We start from the raw sequence: 23,886 nt of genomic DNA, 5'->3' as shown, positions 1-23,886 counted from the left end.
AGAAAATTAGTTTGACAAAATCCAATACTCTTTCATGATAAAAACTCTCAACAACTAGGAGTAAAGGGGAACTTCTTCAACTTTACAAATAACATCTACAAATAACCTACAGTTAACCTCATATTCACTGGTAAGAAACTAGCTTCTCTGCTAAAATCACAAACGAGTTAAGAACATCTCCTCTCACTACTCCTTTTCCAAACCACACTGGAAATGCTTGTTAATGCAATAAGACCCAAAAAAGGAAATAAAACAAATACACATTGGGAAGAAATAAAGAAAACTGTCTTTGTGCATAGATGACATGACTGCCTATGTAGAAGATGCGAAAGAACCAACAATGAAAATAACTTGTGGAAATAATAGGTGATTATAGCAAGGTTGCAGGATACAATGTTAATATATAAAAATCAATTGCTTTCCTACTTAACAGCAATGAACAAGTGGAATTTGACATTAAAAGCACAATATCATTTGCATTAGCAACAAAAAATATTTAGGTATAAATCTAAGAAAGTATGTACAAGATGAGGAAAACTACTAAATTTTGATGAACAAAATAAAAAAAAGAACTAAATAAATGGAAATATAGTCCAAGTTCATGGATAGGAAGACTCAACATTGTCAAGAGATCAGTTCTTCTCAGCTTAATCTAGAGTCAACACAATCCCAAACAAAATCACAGAGAGTTATTTTAGAGGTATCAGCAGACTGATTCTAAAGTTTATATGGAGAAGCAAAATTGGACAGAATGGCCAATTCAATATTGAAGGCGAAAAACTAAGTTGGAACACTGATATTATCCAACTTCAAGACTTACTCTAAAGATATAGTGATGAAGACAAAGTGGTATTAGCAAAAAAAAAAAAAAAGAAGAAGAAGAAGAAGAAAGAAAAGAAAGAAAAAGAAGACACATCAATGGAACAGGATAGAGAGCCCAGAAATACACCCACATAAATACCGTCAACTGGCCTTTAATAAAGGAATAAAGGCAACACAATAGAGATTAGATGGTCTTTTCAACAAATGGTGTTGGAATAAGGGACATCTACCTTTGGGCACAGAAGAGGCTTCCACAAGGGCATCTTGTACTTTCTCTGCCCTTGCCCTAGAATCAGCCGTTTTTCCAGTGACTCTAGTTTCTTTTTATTGGAGAATTGTTTAGAAAACAAGATCTCGAAATAAAACTCTTGCTAAAGTGGTATCTCTACTTGTAGTTTTTGGTCCTCTCAGAAAACACTGGGAAACATATGTACCTATACTAACCCATACATACACATACACTTTTTCATATTTCTTTCTATATATACATGCTGTTTAATTATATTTTATTGATTATGCTAGTACAGTTGTCCTGATTTTTCCCCCTTAGACCTCTCCCATCCAGCACCCCCCCACTCCCTCAGGCAATCTCCCCACCACTGTTTATGTCCATGGGTCATGCGTTTAAGTTCTTTTGCTACTCCATTTCTTATACTGTACTTTACATTCCCATGCCTATTCTGTAACTACCTATTTCTACTTCTTAATCCCTTCACGTCTTCACCCATTCCCCTACACCCTCTTCCATCCTGCAACCATCAAAATGCTCCCTGTATGCGTGATTCTGTCTCTATTCTTCTTGTTTGAGTAGTTTGGTTTTTATTTTTATTTCTTTCCCCACTTTAGGTACACTTCTTGTTTATTTCTGCTTCTTAGATTGATTTGCTTTAACTCCCTGTCTTTGTGCTGTGACCTTCTATGGTAGGAGACCTGTGGGATTCAGTGTGCAGTCTCCCTGATCTCCTGAATGGATGCTCTTGGGATGCCCTTTATGCCATTTGTTTTGGCTCTCTGGATTTGGTTGGTTTTGATTGTTGTTGGGTTATTCTTTGGTGGGTCCTTCCCTTCAGCTGGCTGAGTGAGAATTACTCCACCATCATGTCTTGTATGCTGTTGTACAGGTGCACTGTTTTTTATTTCTGGATCTGCCTCTGATGATGTCAGATGGCGTCCCAGTCTGGCCTTAGGCAGTCTGTTTGAGACTACCAGGGGTCCACAGTCTATGGCTGACTCCTTCAGTTGTTAATCTAGTTACTCTGTCCTCAGCAGTCAGGAGTAAGCACCACAGGGTGGGGCAGAGTAATTCATGCAGGTGGGGCTATTGCTACCCCTCCTGCTGATGCCACTTGGAGGGGAGTAGTCTGCCTGGGCAAGATGGTCCTGCAGTGTGGTGGATGACTTAGCACCAGGATCCTGGTGGCTGCTCCCTGAGTCACCATCCCCAGTCATTCTTCAGTTGTCTCTAGTGCACTCTGCTCCTGCTCTGCTAGCGCCCAGGGTAAGTGGCTGTAAATGAATTTTATGTATGGGCCCTTTAAAAGGCTTTCTGTGACTCCAGCAGTCTGTCTCTGGCAGAGAGAAACCCTGCCACTTTTCACAGCTAGATGTTATCGGAGTTCTTTTTGGGTTCTCATGCTGTAGGCTGGGGAGCCCGGCTTGGGGTTAATACCCACACTTCTCAAGGGAAACCCTCCGGCCACTGAAATATACCTCTAGCACTTCAGCTGCCACCTGTGGGAGCCCAGCCGGCCCTCTCACGACTCCTCTGCATTCCATGCCAGTCATGTTGTGGTGCAGCTGTTTCTTCTGTCTGTCCATGGTTATAAGGCTTCTCTCCTGCTATTGTTCAGCTGTTTGTTCTGGATGATTTATTTACAATTTAGTTGTAATTTCAGATTGGTCCTGGGAGGGGATTAGTGTAGCTTCCACTTAGTCCCCATTTTCTTGGATCTCTCAAAATTCCAGCACAATCTGAATACAATCAGTAAGAAAAAACAATTTTTCCTTTTTCCCAATCTTAGGTGGAAAGGATTTAGTATTTCATCACTAAGTATAATGTTATCTGTAGCTTTTATATAGATGCTCTTTATTAAATTAAGCAACTTCCTCATTATTCTCATTTCCCATGAGATTTCTTTTTTAAATCATGAATGGATGTTAAATTTTGTTAAATGCCTTTTCTCTATTCATTGTTTATGAGTCATGCATGTAACTCCATTTCCTGTACTGTTTTTAACATGTCCCTGACTATTCTGTACCTAGCAATTTGTATTCTTAGTCCCTGCATTTTCCCCCTTTTCTCCTTTTCCCCACCCAACTGATAACCCTCCAAATGATCTCCATATTTATGATTGTTTCAGTTCTGCTTGTTTGCTTATTTTAGACTTAATTGTTGATAGTTATGAATTTATTGCCATTTTAATGTTCATAATTTTGATCATCAAAATGCTCCCTGTATACATGATTCAATATATGTTCTTCTTGTTAGCATAGTTTGGTTTTTAGATTCAATATTTTATGGATTTGTATTTATTGCCACTTTACTGTTCATAGTTTTGATCGTCTCCTTTTTCTTAAGTAACTCCCTTTAACATTTCATATAATAATAGTTTGACAATGATGAACAACTTTAGGTTTTTCTTGTCTGGGAAGTTCTTTATCTGCCCTTTGATTCTAAATGATATCTTTGCTGGGTACAGTAATTTTTGCCGTAGGTCCCTGCTTTTCATGACTTGGAATATTTCTTGCCAATCCCTATCAGCCTGAAAAGTTACTTTTCAGAAATCAGCTGACAGTCTTATGGGAACTCTCCAGTAGGTAACTAACTGCTTTTCTCTTGGTGCTTTTACAATTCTCTCTTCCTCTTTACCCTTTGGCATTTTAATTATGATGTGTCTTGGAGTGGGCCTCTTTGCACCTACCTTATGTTGGACACTCTGTGTTACCTGGATTTGCATGTCTATTTCCTTCATCAAATTAGGGAAGTTTTCTTTCATTATTTTTTCAAATAGAGTTCCAATTTCTTGCTCTCTCTCCTCTCACTGTGGCACCCCTATGATACGAATATTGGACCTCTTGAAGTTGTCCCAGAGGCTGTTTATACTATCCTTGGTTTTTTTGGGTTCCTTTTTCTTTATGTTGCCCAAATTGGTTGTTTTTTGCTTCCTTATGTTCCAAATCATTGATTTGATTCTTGGCTTCTTCCATTCTACTGTTGCTTTCCTATAAATTGTTCTTTATTTCAATTAGTGTATCCTCTGTTTCTGACTGGATCTATTTTATGCTGCCGAGGTCCTAAGTTCCTTTACCATCCTTATAACCAGTGTTTTAAACTCTGCATCTGACAGATTGCTTATCTTCATTTTGTCTAGCTCTTTCTCTGGAGTTTAAATTTGTTCTTTCATGTGGGCCATGTTTATTTGTCTCCTCGTTTTGGCAGCCTCTCTATGTTTGTTTCTATGTATTGGGTAGAGCTACTTTGACTCGGTGTCTTGGTAGTGTGGCCTAATGTAGTAGGTGTCCGGTAGGGTCCAGTGGCACAGCCTCCTCAATCCCCCAAGCTGGGTACTCAAGGTGTGCCCTTTGTGTGGGCTGAGTACATCCTCTTCTTGTAGTGAAGCCTTGATTGTTGTTGGCAGATCAATGGGAGGGATTTACCCAGGCCAGTCAGCTGTAAGGACTGGCTGTGACCACACCACCACCCTCCCCGCTCCGTGAAGGATCAGCTGTGCAGGGGTGGGGTGGTGGTACTCGCTGTGATCTGTGGCTGTCCACTGGGTGCGCTGGCCCTGGGGATTCCCAGGTGGTACAGGCCAAGTCAGCCCCCACCTGTGCTTTTCCTGGGGCCATCCTGCCTGAGCTATAAAGCAATCTGAGATGGCTGCTACTTGTGCTGGGCTTGGACATTCCCAGGCAAATCCAAGCTGTGAATCTAGGCTGGCTGTTGCAAGTGTCGGGCCTGGGGCTCAGTAAGGCCAGCTGTTGCTTGTTTGATAGGATTTAGACAGTTGTGAGAAATGAGCCAAGACCAGCCATTGATACAGAAAAGCAGCTTAGATGGGCCTGTAGGTTGGGTGGGGCAGCGTTTCTGGGGTTCTTCAAGGCAGGTCAAACAGTGCTAGCCAGCTTGATGTAACCTCAGACATGGCACCAGCTTGCTGGTTCTGTGAGGGGAAGGTTTAGAAAAGGAACTATGGCCTCTGCTGCCTTGATGCCAGACACTTCAGTTTTTCTCTGTATACCACTGGTGCTTTCTAAGCTGCTACCCCCAGCCCTGGAGCTCAGATGGAATGAGTCTGAGCAGGTGAGTCCATGTGTAGGTTCTTTAAGAGGAACTGGTTGGGGTTCCTCCAGTTTCTTCCACCAACTCAATCCCCACTGGTTTTTGCAGCTGGAAGTTGTGGGGACTTCTCATCCTGGCACTGGAACCCTGGGCTTGGGGGCCTAGTATGGAGCTGTGACTCCTCATGCCAAGATATTCCCCCCAGTTTTTATTCACCACACATGGGTATGGGACCAGCCTATTCCATGTCTGCACCCCTCCTACCAGTGTGGATGGATGTGATTTCTTTAATTCTGCAGTTGTCAGGCTTCCACTGACCTCAATTTCTGATGGTTCTAAGTTATGGTTGTTCTATATTTTAATTGTAATTTTGATGTGGTTGTGTGAAGAAGTGAGCCATGTCTGCCTATGCCACCATCTTGACTGGAAGTCTCTCTCTCTATGTATGTTTTTATACACAGAAACAGATGTGACTATAATGAAGCACGTGGCCATTTAACCTTTCCTTCTCCCTTACTTACTTGTAACTTTTCTTTTACTGGCAGTGAGAAGACTGAGTATCATTTCTTATAATTAATTTAGCTCTTTGTTGAACCCTACTATATACATAGTTTGGAATTGCTAACAATATCCCTATAAAAAACTAATTTCCAACCAGAATACAGTTTTTATGAATAGCTTCTTTCACTTTAACCTTAGAATAACCAAGTAAACACTGTTTTCCAAAGTTATATAGGCCATCCTCTTAAAAGTTTAATTTCTGAAAATGAAATGCAAAAGCTTCTAAGATGCTAACAATGCTTCAAACACATTAAAACTGCCTGACCGTCTTGCTGAGAGCCACTGTGATTTCCTGTTTCAACAGGGCTTGGACAGAACCAGCACTCACCCTCCATTCCAGCCAGCTACCCAGGTCTAGCGTTTCGCAACCCCTTTACAGCACCTTTTGACCATCCCACAGCCCCCACCACTGCTCTTGTGCTGTGAAGCCAACTCTCCTGAGCCACCCACCATGAATCGCGCTCATCTCACAGGTCCACCAGAACTACCACCAGGACTCAGAAGCCGCCATCAACCACCAGATCAATCTGAAGCTGCATACATCCTGTGTCTACCTGTCCATGTCTTAGTACTTTGACCATGATGATGTGGCTTTGAAGAACTTTGTCAAATATTTTCTTCACCAATCTAATGAGGAGAGGGAACATGCTGAGAAACTGATGAGATCTAGAATCAAGGAGATAGCCGAATCTTTCTTCAGGGTATCAAGAAACCTGACCAGACAACTGGGAGAATGAGCTGAATGCAATGGAGTGTACATTACACTTGGGAAAAAGTGTACATCAGTCACAAGAATGAGTCACTGTAAACTGGCCACTGACAAAAATGACCCTTGTTTGTGTGACTTCGTTGAGACTCACTATCTGAATTAGCAAGTGAAACCCACCAAAGAACTGGGCAACCATGTAACCAACTTGCATATGTTGGGGGCCCCTGTAACAGGCATGGCAAAGTATCTCCTTAACATACACACCCTGGGAGACAATGAAGAGAGCTATATGCCTTAGGGTGAGTTCCCTGGACACCAAAGCAGTACACTCAAGTTGGAAAAAATAAAAAATAAAACTGCTTGATGTGAGTTATTTGTACTTCACAAATATCAACTAAAAATTAAAAACAAATACCTTGGGAAGCGTGACATAAAGGAATATGGCGGAATAGGAAGATCTAGACTCCTCCTACTCTCCTCATTCACACACACACAGATTCAGCAACAATTCACAGAAAAAAATCCTGCTTCTGAGTAATCCAGAAATTCACTGAAAGGCACCTAAATGCAGGATGAATGTGAAGTTGGACTCATCAAACCTGGTAGGGAGATTCAGAACACCCTTTCGCCAGCACTCCTACCCCCATACAGTGCCATGAAAATCCTCCAGTTCTCAGCTAATCCCCAAGGAACAAAAGAAGTGAGCTGAATGTTCAGTGCCCTAACCTTTGGACAGAAGCTCCTCCAGGACTGGCTTCTGTCTTGCCAGTCTTGGAAGACTGACAGAACCAGCATAACCTAGCCACCTGGGGGAAAATCAAGACAGTGGCTCGAACTGATAGTCATCACAGCTTCTCCCCTCAGCTCAGCAGAGAAAGGGCAGAGGAAAGATTCCAGTTCACAGCTCTTTCCTGGGCAAAGAAAGAGTTGATCTATATATCCAATGCACGAACATCTATGGGGGAATCCCCAAAGGAATGGCTTCTGTACTGCTTGTCTCAGAGTGCTGATGGGATCTAGAAAAATCTAGCTGTCCGGGAACTGAGAAGAAAAACGGAGATTTAGGCAGGCAGTTGCCATTGCTGCTCCCTCCTGACTAAGCACACTGCAAGTGGACAATAAACACCAGCTCCCAACTTCTCACAGGGCAGCAAGTTAGTCCACAGCTTCAATGCCCAAACTTTTCTGGGGACTGCCCAAAGAGGGGAGCTCTGCCTTGCCTTTCACTGGGCATTGATGAGACTTAGCACATGGTCACCAAGAAGCTAGTGAAAACAGACAGAGGTAAGGGGTTCCATAACCCCTCTCCCAGCTCAGCACAGAGCAAGCAGAAATAAACCCCAGCTCCGAGCTTATCTCCTTGGAGGGAAAGAGTTGGATCTAACTTTTCAGGAGACTGCCTGATTTACAGCCTCACTTGTTTAAGTACACTGAGGGAATTCAGCATACCCTAGATGCCTGGGGACTGCGAAGAACACAATAAGCATGTTGGACTAACCTGAGGTTAAGAGGCCATCAGAAATCTCTGGCCAGCTGACTGGTGGGAATCTTCTAATGTATGAGACCAATTCATGAAAATTGGGAGAGGTGGCTGCTCTGTGTAGCACACAGTCACCAACATAGTTAATAAGATAAGAACACAAGCAAGTCTTTTCCAAACAAAGAAAATAAATCTCCAGAAACAAATCCTGATGAAACAGAGACATATGATTTACCAGACAGATAATTCAAAATAACCAGCAGAAAGATGCTCATTAAGATCAGGAGAACTATTGTTGAACAAAGTGAATTTCAACAAAGAAAAACATTAAAAAGCAACAAACAGAAATCATGGAGCTAAAGATTAACTGAAATAATAAAAATTCACTAGAGGAGTTCACCAAAAAACTAGATCAGGCATAAGAAAGGTCAGTGAACTCTAAGAAAAGCCATCTGAATTCATTCAATCACAATAGGGGGAAAAAAAAGTGAAGAAAGTTTAAGGGACTATGGGACACCAACAAGTAGACAAATACACACATAGAAGAGATGAGAGAGAGAAATGACCAGAAAGCTTATTCAAAGAAATGACTGAAAATGAAAATAGACATCTATATCCAAGAAGCCCAAAGCAGCCCCCAAAAAGAAACTCAAAGAAATCCACATTGGGAGAAATTATAAACTGTCTAACATAAAAGCAAAGAGAATTATTTTGAAAACAGAAAAAAAGACTAGTCAGGTACCAGGGAACCCTCTTAAGACTGTAAGTGGATTTCTCAGCAGAAACCTTGCAGGCCAGAAAGGACTGGAATGGTATATTCAAAGTGGTGAAAGAAAAGCTGCCAACCAAGATTATTACTACATTCAGCAAAACTGTTCTTCAAAAATAAAGGATAAAGCCCTGCCCAGATAGCTTAGTTGGTTAGAGTGTCATTCCAATATATAGGCCAAGGACACAGGTTTGATCTCTGGTCAGGGCATGTACAGGAGGCAACCAATCAATGTTTCTCTCTCTCTCCCCCTTCCTCTATCTCTAAAATCAATAAATGTAGCCTCGGGTGAGGATTAAAAAAAAAAAAAGCTAAACACAAATAGACTTTTCTCCAAAGAAGACATACAAATGGCTGACAGATATATGAAAAAATGTTCAGTGTCACTAATCATCATGGAAATGGAAATCAAAACCACAATGAGATGTTACCTCACACCTATCAGGATGACCATCAGCAAAAATCCAAAAGACACCACCTGTTGGCGATGATGTGAAATTAGAACATTTGCACACTGCTGTTGGAAATGTAACATGGTGTAGCCAATATGGAAAAAAGAGGTTCCTCAGAAAATTAAAAACAGGACTACTATATGATCCAGCAATCCTACTTCTGAGCATTCATCCAAAGAATACATAAGGATCTGGAAGAGATAGTGGCAATCTTGTATTCATTACCGTGCTACTCACAACCACCAAGATACAGCAACAACTCAAATGTACTTTGTCAGGTAAATGGATAAAGATTATGTGGTGTATGCATACAACCCGCGCAGCAATTTTTTCACTGATATGTCTCCTAAAGCAAGGGACATAAAGGAAAGAATAAACAAGTGGGACCTCATCAAAATAAGAAGCTTCTGCACGGCTAAAGAAAACATCAGCAAAATGAAAAGGGAGCCAACCATTTGGGAAAATATATTTGCTAATGATACATCAGATAGAGGTTTGATCTCCAAGATATACAAAGAACTCACTCGACTTGACTCCAAGAAGACAAACGATCCAATCAAAAAATGGGCAAAGGACCTGGGCAGATGCTTTTCTAAGGAGGAGATACAGAGGGCCCAGAGGCATTTGAAAGGATGCTCTGCATCACTAGCCATTAGAGAAATGCAGATCAAAACCACCATGAGGTACCACCTCACACCGGTCAGAATGGCCATCATTAACAGATCCACAAACAACAGGTGCTGGCGAGGCTGTGGAGAAAAGGGAACTCTAGTCCACTGTTGGTGGGAATGCAGACTGGTGCAGCCACTATGGAAAGCAGTGTGGAATTTCCTCAGAAAGCTGAAAATGGAACTGCCTTTTGATCCAGCGATTCCCCTGCTGGGACTATACCCTGAGAACACCAAAACGCCAATACAAAAGAACCTATGCACCCCAATGTTCATAGCAGCACAATTTACAATAGCCAAGTGTTGGAAGCAACCTAAATGCCCATCAGTAGATGATTGGATCAAAAAATTATGGTACATATACACAATGGAATACTACGCAGCAGAAAGAAAAAAAGAAGTACTAAACTTCGCAACAGCATGGATGGAACTGGAGAGCATCATGCTAAGCGAAATAAGCCAGGGGGCGAAAGACAAATACCATATGATCTCACCTATAAGCGGAACCTAACCAACAATGCAAAGAAGCAAGGCAAATATGACCAGCAACACTGAAAGGAAAAGAAATCAACAGAGACAAGAGGGAAGGGGGGCAGGGAAAGGGAAGGGAAGGGGAAAGTCAAGGAACATATAGCAAGGACTCATGGACAAAACCAAAGGGGAAGAGCTGAGGGAGGGAAGGTGGGAGGGGGCAAGGGAAAGAGGTGGGGGGAAGGCAGAGACAAATGTATTTAAAAAGTAAATAAATTAATTAAAAAAATAAATAAATAAAAGTTAAAAAAAAAATAAAAATAAAAAAAGAAACAGGTCCTGCAATTATCAGCCACATGGAGTAATCTTGAGGACATTTACATTTTACTAAGTAAGATAAGCCATTTATAAAAGGAGAATACATGATTCCACCTTTTGGAGGTTTCTGAAACAACCAAATTCATAGTGTCAAAAAGTGAAATGGTGGAATATTTGAAAACACTTTTAAAGAGGGCAAACTATCATGTTAAGTGTTTGTATCACAATAAAATAAAATTTAAGAAAAATACCCTTTGTGTGTTAACATAAATATTTTAAAATAATTCTAGTTCTAAAACAAAAACTAAAATAGGCAGTGGAACTATTTTATAAATTTCTGTAGAGTCTACGATAAGAGACTGTGGCTGGATTCTCAGATCTACTTCTATGCTCAGTCTTTTGTGACATGCTGTTTTAATGGAAGTATATGAAGAAACTCCAGTCTCACACAGATTTATAGTTAGACTTTTAAAATAATGGCAAATATTCTTTAATATTACACCAAAACTTGACAAGGGGTAGTTTCTTAAAGCTTAGTTTTAATATTATCAATAAAGTTTTGGTACTTTATTTAAAAATAATACCTTGGACAACTTTTATAACTTAGAAGGAAACTGTAATTGGGGAGACCATTAGGGATCTAATTTAACAATACAGAAAAGAAACCCTAGTCTGAAAGGGAAATTAGAATAGTAAAACAACTTTAAAAACAACTTAGTTGGAGACTTTATGCTACCTGACTTTAAGAGACATTATTGGATTAGCCAAAAAGTTCACTGCTTTTTTCCATAAAATGGCTCTAATAGTGCGTAGGTGTCTTTAACAACACCACAAACAATTTTGTTAAATTGTATTGTGAAAACTGTCACATCACTGTGCATTTTTTAAAAAAAAACTTTAAAAAATATTGTTTAAAACAAAAATTAAAAAATGGTGAATTTTTGTGTAGCCATTTTAATACTGAAGATGGAAGAAAATAGGTAACATTTTAGCATATTGTGCTTTATCATTTCAAGAAAGGTAAAAAGGCAACTGAAAAGCACAAAAAAAAGATTTTGCAGTGTATGGAGAAGGTGCTGTGACTGATTGAATGTGTCAAAAGTGGTTCGTGAAGTTTTGTGCCGGAGATTTCTTGCTGGATCATGCTCCGCAGTCATGTAGCCTAGTTGAAGTTGATAGCAATCAAATTGAGACATTAATTGAAACCAATCAATGTTATACCATGCAGAAGGTAGCCGATATACTTAGAATATCCAAATTGATAAAGTTACTGGTGAAATGAAAAATATATATCTTTTTTTCCTTTATGGAAAAAAAAAAACATGGATATTTTTGCCAACCCAATATAAAGTTACAATAATAAAGAAAGTGTGGTACTGGCATCAAGACAAACAGACTCTAGGGTCCACAAATAAAGAAGTCAGAATCAATTCAATGGAGGGAGGATCACTTTTCAACAAATGGTGCTGAAACAAGAGGCTAGCCATATGAAGAAAAAGAAGTTTGATTCATACTTTGTGCCATTTAAAAGTATTAACTCACAAGCTATTTTAGACCTTTGTGTAAAATCTGACCCATAAAGTTCAGGAATATAGGAAAAATCCTTTTGTGGCCTCAGGCTAGGCAAAGATTTCATAGATAAGACATTAAAAATCCTGTTTCCCAAAGAGAAACTTCAATTGATAAATTGGTCCTCATGAAAACTAAGTATTTCTCATCAAAAGATACTACTAAAAATAAATAGAAAGACATGCAACAGACTGGAAAAAAATTACTTGCAAATCATGTATCTGCATCAATGATGCGCATCAAGAACAAAAAGAATTCTTAAAACCTAGAAAGAAAATAAACTGTCAATTTTTAAAAGTAAAAAATCAAACAAAATAATTACAATATTGGATTTTTAACATATAAGTATCTATAAAACCATACTAATATAAATAACTGAATGAATGAAAGAGACAGCTCTCTCACATTAAATTCCAATTAATGTAGAAGAAAAAGGGACATACAGAATCACTAGGTAAACACGATATAATAACAGCTGCAGACAAGATCAATAGTTGAATACTAAAATCAGTGAGCAAAAGTTTCAGGGAAAAGGATATGTACAGTATACCATCCCCTCAAGTCACTCTTCTTTTAAAGATTTTTTAAAATGTACTTTATTTATAGAGAAAGGGGAAGGGAGGGAAAAAGAGAGGGAGAAAAACATTAATGTGTGGCTACCTCTCGCACGCCCCCTACTGGGGACCTGGGCCACAACCCAGGTATGTGCCCTGACTGGGAATCAACCAGGGACCCTTTGGTTCACAGGCTGGCACTCAATCCACTGAGCCACACCAGTGAGGACTCAAGTCACTCTTTAATTATAAAGGAAAGACAGTAACTTCACAAGAGAGAAGCCTGCCAGATACCAACTCACTAAGTAATCAAGATAAATCATTACCAATAATAACATATGCAAACATCATAAACTACTTGATATGATATACTAAGGACATGACATTTTGTGGTATTATTGCCAAATCCATGAGCTTATTCCATTCATGGGAAAAATCAAATAAACCCGAGCTGATAAATTCTACAAAATGATCAGTACTCATCAAAAGGATCAAGGTCATAAAAGACAAGGAAAAACCAAAGAACTGTTACAGAATGCAAGAAACTGAGAAATAACTAAAACAAAGAAAAAGATCACTAGACAAACTGGAGAAAATCTCAATGAGATCTGTACTGTCATTAATAATAATATACCACTTTAATTTCTTCTTTATAATTATGCTAACTGAAAGATGCATAACAAAAAATGAGAACATGCTATATGATTCCATTTATATAAAATTCTAGAAAATGTACATCAATTTATGATGAGAGAAAGCAGGGAGATGAGTGCCTAGAGATGCAAAGTCAGGGGGAAGCAACTACAAAAGGCAGGAGGAAACATCGGGGGTAATGGGTTCATTACCATGATTACAATGATGGTTTGGTGGGTGTATACATGTCAAATCTAATCAAATTTATTTTGTACACATGTCTAACATTATGTCAATTTTATCTTGGGAAAGCTGTTTAAAAAGTTTACAACATATAATTCTGGATGGCTTTTTGAAGAATTCATTAAAGAAAGAAAAACATTTAGGCAGAACTATTTAGAATCTTGCAAAAGCCTAGAAGAGAAACCTCAACTCTGACAGAAGATAGGAGGAACAGAAAGACGACAAAAACCACCAAAGTTTTAATTCACTTAGCAACTAAAATACATGAACATTAGATACAAGTTAAATTGTTTTATATTTCTTTTTTATAATTTTTATATTATTTTCTTGTTTATTTGAAAGATTGTTTTTTTCTAGTCTGGAACGGTTGGTTAGAGCTGTGTTCCAATGTGCCAAGGTTGCAGGGTTGACCCCTGGTTAGGGCATATACAGGAGTCAACCAATGAATGCATAAATGAGCGAAACAACAAATCAGTTTCTCTTTCTCCCTCCCTAAAAATTAATAAATTAAAAAAATATATTATTTTTAATGTTAGTAACAAAGAAGACATTAACCGATTCAATCAGAAAGGGAACTTTTCAAATAGGTTTGTATTGTTATAATCAGCAATAACTTCCCTATTGAGTTAATTAAAGTAAATAAAATAGTTAAACAGAGTGACAATATTTAATCAGTAATTTAAAACCATAGTATGTTTACTAATTTTTCATTTCTAAATATCCCAATATTTATATATTTTATAAACTTTTCACTTCTAAAAATGAATAACTTCTAATATGGGAGTCAAAAGACATACTGAATCTGAGGTTTCTGCTCTGTACCCAAATTGAAATAAAAGAATAATGTGCAATAATGTGGGCTTATGAGATTGCTGTTTTTATGTGAAGTAGACAACCATGAGTTTTCAGTCTCACTTCTAGTGATTTACATCTTGCACTGATGTTAATAAATAGCACTTTGACTCTCTATATAGAAGAAATCCCATGTTGAAAGGTTCTCAGTTAATTATCAACCCTAAAAAAAAAAAAAAAATCAAACCTAAGAAACAATCTTTTCTAGGAGGCAATTTTATTCATTACAGCACTGTTTCTCTTTTTAAATACATGTAGATCTAAAAAAGTATAATAGATATTTCCTTATAATCCATGGCAACACAGAAAACAAGGTTATGCATGAATCTTTATGTATAAAGTTTTATACTATTAAAGCAGATTTTCTTACTAATTTTCTTACTTCAACTAATATCCTAGATTTTATATTCCTTGAATATCCATAAAGAATATGACGACCTATGTGAATAAATTCTTAATAACCTTCCATTTCAAACAGTTGTTTAAATAATAATGTAGTGGTTAAGAACAATACAGGCTCTAAAGTCTGAATGTGAGTTTCAGATACTCTGTCATTTACTACCTTTGTAAGCTTGGAAGAAAAATTAAAGATTAAATAAATAACTCATCATTTGGCAGAGTGCCTGGCACTCAGTAAGTCCTAAAGATTATTTGTTGCAGTTTTAATATTTTAATGTCTCAGGATCACATAATAAATAATACTATAAAACAAAGGTGAAGGGATTAAAAGGGAAAAAAACTCACAGACACAGACAACAGTATGATGATTACCAGAGGGAAAGGGCAGGATAAATGGTGATGGAAGGAGACTTAACTCGGGGTGGTGAACATGTAATACAACATACAGATAATGTATTATAGAATGGTACATCTGAAACCTATATAATTTTATTAAGCAATGTCACCTCAATAAATTAAAAATACAACAAAACTCTCAACTGCTTCTTTGAAATAACTTATTCGAAATTCCTATATAAGACACCAGTAATACATCACTTCATGCTATATATAGCTTAATAATTGAGGACTAGACCTGTTGAACTCTCTGACAGGACTGGGGTTGGACCAAGGCAAACCATCAAATAGGGGGGAAAGGCAGCGGACTAATTGGCAGTGGGCACACAAGTCTTTATGGAGTGATGAAATATCCTGAATCTTGATTGGAATGGTGGTTATATAAGTATATACACTTGTAAAAACCTATTTGAGATCAACATTTCACCGTACATAAATTTTATATCAAAAAAGAAGTCCAAAAGTAAATAAACCATCGTTTAGGAATACATACATCCTGTGTGCTATTTACAAAAGCAGGTAAGATTACTAATATATTTTAGATGATTTTCAAGAAAGATTATCTGGTTAATTGTTGACAATCCACTATGTATTGTTTTCAAAGTAGATACAGGGCACTTTTATCAGTAACATGCATTCCCCCTATTGATACTGCCTTAGTCATAATGAGTTCATGCTTCAAGCATTCCTCCATTTCTAAAGTGCTCCTTTCCTTAAGGGTAACAGCTAATGACTGTAACTGATATTAAAATGAGATAATCAACTTGATGCATAGGAAGAGAATACCAATCAACTTTGGTTATTTTCTCTCTTTATGTGAAATGAGTAATATATAAACCCCATTTTCAGGCTCTTGAAATCAGACTGTTTTTTTCTCCCACCATGTTACTATTGTTTATCCTGTGAAATATTACCTCACTTAACAAGTGTTCTTGAATGGAAACACCTTTAAAGTTAATTTCATGAATACAACATCATTCATAAAGTATTCACACTAGGTATGTTTAACTGTAATGAAGCCTTCGAACGTAACTTCAGTTTGTAAGAAATATAGAGGATTCAAGAAAACATTAACAACTAGACAAACCATAGTGTGGTGGTGAGTTGCAAGGAAAGTGGTTTAATCTATAAAAAGTAAACTACATCTGTGTAACTGAAAGAGAGAAAAGGAGGGAAAAATGTTCTAGGTTAAAAGACTAACAAAATATAAATATAACAAACAACCCAATGGAATGCATCAATTTTGAGCAAATCTGTGTTTTAAAATAAGAAAAAACACTATGTAAGGAATTTGGGGAATACTGGGGAAACTTACAAATCAAACTCCTTATTAGGAGATATTAGGGAAGTATCAATTTTCATAGCATGGCAATGTATGTGAATGTCACTTTTCGAAGATGCACACTGAAGTATTTAGTTACCAATGAAGTGCCTTGATGTCTGCAACTTTCAAACAGTTCCCACACACACACATACACACACACACAGCACACACAAGCAGATAAATTATAAAGCAATCTGTTGACAATTAACCCGGAGTGGTTAGTATCCAGGTGCTCTGTATGTTTTAAATTTTTTATAAAACTTTATAAAGAAAATATATAAAGTGATTGGTTGTGTTTTCTTAAATAAGCAAACAATATATTTGATGACGTACAGAAACCAATACAAACAAGCATACCTCATTTTACTGAGCTTGGCTTTACTGTGCTTCACTTTATTGCACTTTACAGATACCACTTCTCTCTCTCTCTCTCTCTTTTTTTCAAAAATGAAGGCAAGGTCCTCTGCCAGCAAAAAGATTATGACTCATTAAAGGATCTCAGTTGACAGTCAGCATTTTATAGCAATAAAGAATTTTTAACTAAAGTATGTACATTTTTTAAAGATATAATGCTGCTGCACACTTAATGTAAATATAAACATTATACTGTGTTTACACAACATACATTACAGTATATACTGTAAATATAATGTTTATATGACTGAGAGGAAAATTCATGTGACTTACTTTATTGTAATACTCACTTTATTTCAGTGGTCTGGAATTAAACCCACAATATCTGAGGTATGTCTATAATGGTCCCTTTACACAAGCATTTCAGTTAAGTGCTATGTATGTACACAATTGGACACAGTTAGAAGTGAAAATTTCTACGTATGAATTCTGTGTAGAGCTGAAGGTAAGCAATTTATCTCAATTTCCTACCATATAGTTAAGTATCAACTATGGGTCAGAGGACAATGTACCTCAACAGCACATCATGATATTAATAAGGAATACTCTAAGTTTTACGTACTATGTGGCTTACATTCTTCACTATTACATATTATTTATGTGCAACATAAAAAAAATACCAGGAAGGAATCAATAAAACCTGGAACTTGTTTATAAAAAACTGTATTTAGCCCTGGCTGGTAAGCCTCAGTGGACTGAGTACTGGCCTGCGAACCAAAGGGTCGCTGGTTCGATTCCCAGTCGCACATGCCTGGGTTGTGGACCAGGTTCTGATGCGGGGGGGGCGCATGAGAGGCAACCACACACTGATGTTTCTCTCCCTCTCTTTCTCCCTCCCTTCCCCTCTGTCTAAAGATAAATAAATAAAATCTTTTTAAAAAATTGTGTATTTATTCTTACATGTGTAAATTTCACTTACCTTCAAAGTACTCTCCATTTGATGCAATACGCCTATCAGGATGTTTTTTCCACTGCTCAAAACAGTTTTTGAACTTGTGAATTTTGATGCTTTTTAGTGCTTCTGTCATTTTTTGTTTCACCTTTCCCTTTGAGGACTTTTGTCATCCAGGGGAAACAAAAAACAACAAAAAAAAGTCGCTTGGGGTGAGATCAGGTAAGTAGGGGAGGTGGGGTACGGGGGTCATGCCATTTTTGGTCAAAAACTCCTGAACACTCAGCATGATGCGGGGCAGGTGCACCTGTAAATCACCCGTCGTGAAATGAGCAGATATGTTGAAAAGAGTCTTCAAACAAAAGTCACTGAAGCTGAACCCAGCCTCTCACAAGGCCCGGTGGTGCACTGAAACAGACTGGTTCCCAGCACACGCACCTAGCCCTAGCGGGGAAAGCCTGCACTACAAAGGGCCTGCCTTCATACATAATGGGCTTCAGAAGGAGTTTTGTAAAAACTGGGTGAATTTTTAAGTGGACCTAAACTGCCAGTTAACTGAAAAATTAACTTAGGGGAGACGACCTGATTTTCCTGTTCCAGAAAAATAATAAACATTCTACAATTATACTAAACAGGCCCTGCCTAGATAGCTCAGTTGGTCACAGCATTGTCCTGCTGCACCCAAGGTAGTGGGTTCGATCTTCCATCAGGGCACACACAAGAAGCAACCAATGAATACATAATGAGCAGACAACAAATCAATGCCTCTCCCTCAAATGAATAAAAATAAGTAAATAAATATACTAAACAGCACATATTATTCTAGTTTGAAACGTACATCCATGTAGAAAGAATTTTATTCTTCCCATATGCCATCTTCCCAAGGCAGTTTCATAAGTTTGCCCTGAGTTCAACATAATAATGGTCAAGCTGGGACCCACAATCTGTCCTCATGTCTCAGTTTCCTCATCTATAAAATGAAAAGGAAATGTTTATAATAGAAAACTACTCCACTTCACAGTATCATTTCATTTAGAGGGCTTAAGATACTAAAAGGTTCTAAACACTGTGGTTGGATTTTAGTGATCATTTCAACTGAGACACACTGGCCAGGGCTAATAAGCATTTGTTAAAGAATATTTAATGTGACTGTAACTGTTTGAATGTTTTTTTAAAAGTCAGCTGTTGCTAAGGTAGCTTTCAAACAGTTTCAAGTTTTACTGTTTCTAGTTTACATGAGAAACGACATCGAATAATCTCTACAAAATAAGCTTTAGCATTAAATGTGGATTTGAAACTCAGTTCTGCCACTTATTAAATAATTTCTCCTGTCATAAAATTACTTTGAGTCTCACTCTTCCTATTTGGAAATAGAATTAAGACCAATCTCCCAAAGTTACTGTAAGGACTATATGAAATAAGTTACATAAAAAAAGTTTAAAAAGGACTAACATAATAGGGACACATGACTTGTTTTCTTTTAAGTTCTTTTTAAGGTCAATGGTATTTATATTTCACATGATTGATAGTGAACAAAAATTGTATCACCTTTGTGCTTCAAAAATCAGTGATACTGATGTTGGAAAGGAAGTGATGACAATCATGGCAATGGCAAACAAACGAGACCTGACAACAATTATTGACTATTGCACTATAAATAGCCAAACTTCAAATATGCTGTCTCCCTACCACCTACCACCCACCTGACACATACACAAAGGAACCAAACAGCTCAGTTTCCCAAAGAACTAGACAGCAGCAATTATTTAAAAAAAAAAAAAATTGTATAGGCTTAAAGAGAACAACTAAGGGATTATTTCTTCTAAATGTATAATGGAAAATTATGACACAAATAATTAATTTGATCCATTTTACCCCACTAAGATAGAAAAATTCAAAATGCCTAGCAAAAGTTAAATCACAAGGACTTCCAACAAAGGCAGTAAAGAGGTTTACAAATCCTCGCCCACCAAAAAAACCCATAAAACAAAAAAGTCAAAACAAACATTTCAAATATTTGTACACTGACCAAAGGCAAACAACAAATTAAGAACCTTTTATTCATGAAAAACTGCTGAACTTTAGGTAAGTACAGTGGGAATGAATGGTATTCTTACTGAGACTGTGCCCATTCCCTCCCCAAAACATGGCAGGCAGTAGAGCCACTGGAATGGAGCTGGTAGTGAAAAATCAGCAGCTTTGCTGTTAGAGGTGGGCTGTTTTGACATGAAGCAGTTGGTAAAAATAGAAACTCCTTAGAAAACAAACAGGGAAAGTTGACAATGCTGCTAACAAGAGGTTGCAGACCTCCTTTGGGCAAGAAGCACACCCCTCAACCAGCCAGAACTTTAATAGGGAGATTCTGGAAATCAGAGAAGGCACAGAAAAGCCTGCTACACATCCTTGGCTCACTGGGAGACAGACAATACTCATGCACAGAAAAAACCCTGGGGGACCCAAGCTCTCCACTCATTCCCGTTTGACAGGGAGGCTCTATATGCGCAAAGACAAGACAAAGAAAGGCCAAGCTCCCCGCTCATCACCAGCTCACTGAAGACTGTTTACAAGGAAACCCCAGAAGGGTCTAGAAGGAGGCAAAAGCTGGAACAGATATAAAAACGTCTGGAACTGTGCATGCACAATCCAACCCACAAACTGTCCAACCAACAGAGAGTGGACGCCTTACTGGCTCAAGATGTTTGAATAAAACCTCTAAATACTCACTACGCAAACATAGAAGCAACCCCTAGGACATCATGGTAAAAATAAAAATAAGATAAAATAAGGAGAGGTGTCACTCAGTAGCTGCACACTGCAGGGAAGATAAATTTTGCAGATTAATTCCATGCAAGTTACTAAAAAATACTTCTAAACAAGTCAGCAACAATGACCCTCAGGAAAAAAAAAAAGACTCAGGAGCCATTATAAAAATTATCTAAAATACCCAATTATCAAAAAACTTGCCACCCAACGACGATAGCTGCTAATACTACTACCAACCTGTTGCAGCTACTGCCTCCAAAGCAGGTGGACAAGTATATAGGATCAAGAATTCACATTGTGATGAAGAGTGATAAGGAAATTATTGGCATGCTACCAGGATTTGATGACTTTTGAAATCACACCAGAAGGAAGAAGAATTACTAAATTTCACCAAATTTTGCTGAATGGAAATAGTATAACAATGCTGATTCCTGGAGGAAAAGAACCTGAAGTATGAATGGATTTCTCCTGCCTTACGGAAGATTCTGTTTTGTCTTATAATGACAAAAAAAGTAAGTCATTTTTAAACCTTTCGATATCTGGATCTATGAAACTAAGTTTCCTGTTAAACAGGCGTGCTTTTGTAAATGCCATTACTGTAAGTTAATCATGGCTAGCTTAGAAAAAAAATTTGCTCTTTGAAGACTATAATAAAGGTGGTTTTGATTAAAAATAAAATCCCCATTTATAAATAAAAAATTAAAAGACAATACAAAGAAAGTAGAAAATACAATCCGGACTGAAGAAAAAAAGAAAGTTATCTCTGAGTGGACCCAGACAGCAGATGAATTCAAAATAACCATGATAAATGTATTATAGAAACAAAGGGGAGGACTTCAGGTCAAGATGGAGGCATAGGCAGACAGGCTTGGCCTCCTTGCATAACCACAGAAAGAACTACGACCAGATCTCAAAACTAGTAACACCCAGAACCATCAGAAAATCCAGCTGTATGAAGTCTGACAACAAAGTGAAGACACATTCATCCAAACAGGCAGGAGGGGTGGAGTAGCCTAGCCATGTGGAGAGGCTGTGTGGCATGGAAAGGCAAGGGGCCTGAGGCTGGGATCACTCGCTTCTTAGGTATCCCTCCCATTCATTCCGGTTCTGCTGCCGAGACCACACAGCCCAGGGTTCCAGCACCAGGAAGATAGATTACCATTACCTTGGCTGTAAAATCCAGCAGGGACTGGGGTGGCAGAAAAAACGGACAGATTTTCATCATTTAAAGGGCCCACATGGTCTTAGAATGTTCGTGAACCCATCCATTCCGGGATTCACCACCAGAGCAAGAGCTGGAAGGGTGCCAGTCACACACAGGAAGGGGGTGAAGTGACTGGAAACAGGCGAGCATCAGGTGAACCACCAGAAGCCAGGCAGTGGCACTGCCACCTCTCTGGGACCTCCCCACACAGCCACAAAGCAGTGAAACAGGTTGCACTATCCTAGTTATTACCTAAAGGCTTTGCCCCATACAACTTACAGTTGCATTTTTCTACAATGGGCCATGCTATAAGACAGGGAGTCAGAGCAGCTCTACCTAATACACAAACACATGGAGGCTGCCAAAATGAGGAGATAAAGAAATATGGCCCAAATGAAAGAACAGACCAAAACCCTGGAAAAAGAACTAAGTGAAATGGAGAGAGCCGACCTGTCAGATGCAGAGTCAAAACATTTGTGATCAGCATGCTCCTTGAGTACAGAGAACTCCTTCAGTACAGCCAAAAAAAAAAAAAGGAATGAAAGTCATACTAAGTGAAATAAAGAATAATCCACAGGAAACAGAGAAGGGAAGGAAGCTAGGATGCAAACCAGCAATTTGGAACATAAAGATAAACATTCAACCAGAACAAAAAGAAGAAACAAGAATTCAAAAAAGCGAGAGTAGGTTGAGGAATCTCCGGGACATCTCCAAATATGCCAACATTCAAATCAATGGGATGCCAGAAGGAGAAGAGGAAGAGCAAGAAATTGAAAACTTATTTGAAAAAAATAAAGAAAACTTCCCTAATTCGGTGAAGGAAATAGACATACAAGTCCAGGAAGCACAGAGAATCCCAAACAAGTTGGACCCAAAGAGGAACACACCAAGACACATCATAATTAAAATGCCAAAGATTAAAGATAAAGAGAGAATCTTAAAAGCAGCAAGAGAAAAGCAGAGTTACCTACATAGGAGTTCCAGTAAGACTGTTAGCTGATTTCTCAAAAGAAACTTTGCAGACAAGAAGGGACTGGAAAGAATTTAAAATGATGAAAAGCAAGGGCCTACAACCTAGTTTATCTAGCAAAGTTATCATTTAGAATGGAATGGCAGATAAAGTGTTTCCCAGACAAGGTAAAACTAAAGGAGTTTACCACCACCAAGACATTATTACATGAAATGGTAGAGACATATTTAAGAAAATGATCAAAACCATGAACATTAAAAAAGCAACAAATTCACAACTATCAACAACTGAATCTATAACAAAACAAAACAAAACCCCACAAAATTAAGCAAACAACCAGAACAGAACAGAATCATAGAAATGGAGATCATTTGGAGGGTTATCAGCTGGGAGGGGTAAGAGGGAGAATGGAGAAATGGTGCAGGGGTTAAGAAGCATAATTGGTAGAAACAAAATAGACAAGGGAAGTTAAGAACAGCATAGGAAATAGAGAAGCCAAAGAATTTACATGCAAGACCCATGGGCATGAACTAAGCGCAGGATTGCTGGAGGGATCAGGGGTACTGGGCAGAGGGGGCAAAGGAGTAAAAATTTAGACAACTTTCACAGCAAAGGCAATAAAATACACTTAAAAAAAGAAAAGAAAGAGGAGTGATGTAGGTTTTCCTCCTCCTCCTCAAACTGCACTTGGTTGGAACAAATAAACGAAGGAAAGTAATTTTAAGAATCAAAGGAAAATATGATGATAATGGCTCAATGTGTGGGGAATCTCAAAAAAGTAAAAGCAATAAAAAAATTTCGAGTTTAAAAGTATAACCAAAATGAAAACTTCATTATATATGCACAGCAGCACATTTGAGATATCAAAAGAATCTAAAAATATGAAAATAATTCAATGAAGTTATTCAATCTAAAAAACAGAGAAAAAGGACCAAAATGGAGAAATACATGTGGGATATCAAGTACACCAATATGTTTATAATAGGGAGTTCCAGGAAGACAACACAGGATAAAAGAATATTGAAGAAAACAATAGCTGCAAATGTGCCAAATCTGATGGAAGACATGCTTCAGATTCAGAATGCTCTACAAAATCCAAATGGGATAAATACCTACAAACATACACCATACACAAACTACT

The 23,886-nt window shown here is 38.0% G+C and overlaps 1 protein-coding gene and 1 pseudogene across 2 annotated transcripts in view; one reads left to right on the top strand and one right to left on the bottom strand.

Moving 5' to 3' along the window:
* The window catches only part of RIC1 (RIC1 homolog, RAB6A GEF complex partner 1), a 126,566-nt gene that overhangs the window by 84,259 nt on the left and 18,421 nt on the right, over positions 1 to 23,886 (bottom strand). The window lies entirely within an intron of this gene.
* LOC129078464 (U6 snRNA-associated Sm-like protein LSm5) lies at positions 7,625 to 21,028 on the top strand (annotated as a pseudogene).

The sequence above is a fragment of the Pteronotus mesoamericanus genome, unplaced genomic scaffold (assembly GCF_021234165.1).
Source record: "Pteronotus mesoamericanus isolate MK-2021 breed Mesoamerican mustached bat unplaced genomic scaffold, CSHL_Meso_final contig_73, whole genome shotgun sequence".
NCBI classification, from domain to species: domain Eukaryota; kingdom Metazoa; phylum Chordata; class Mammalia; order Chiroptera; family Mormoopidae; genus Pteronotus; species Pteronotus mesoamericanus.
This window is presented reverse-complemented; position numbering and strand designations above follow the sequence as displayed.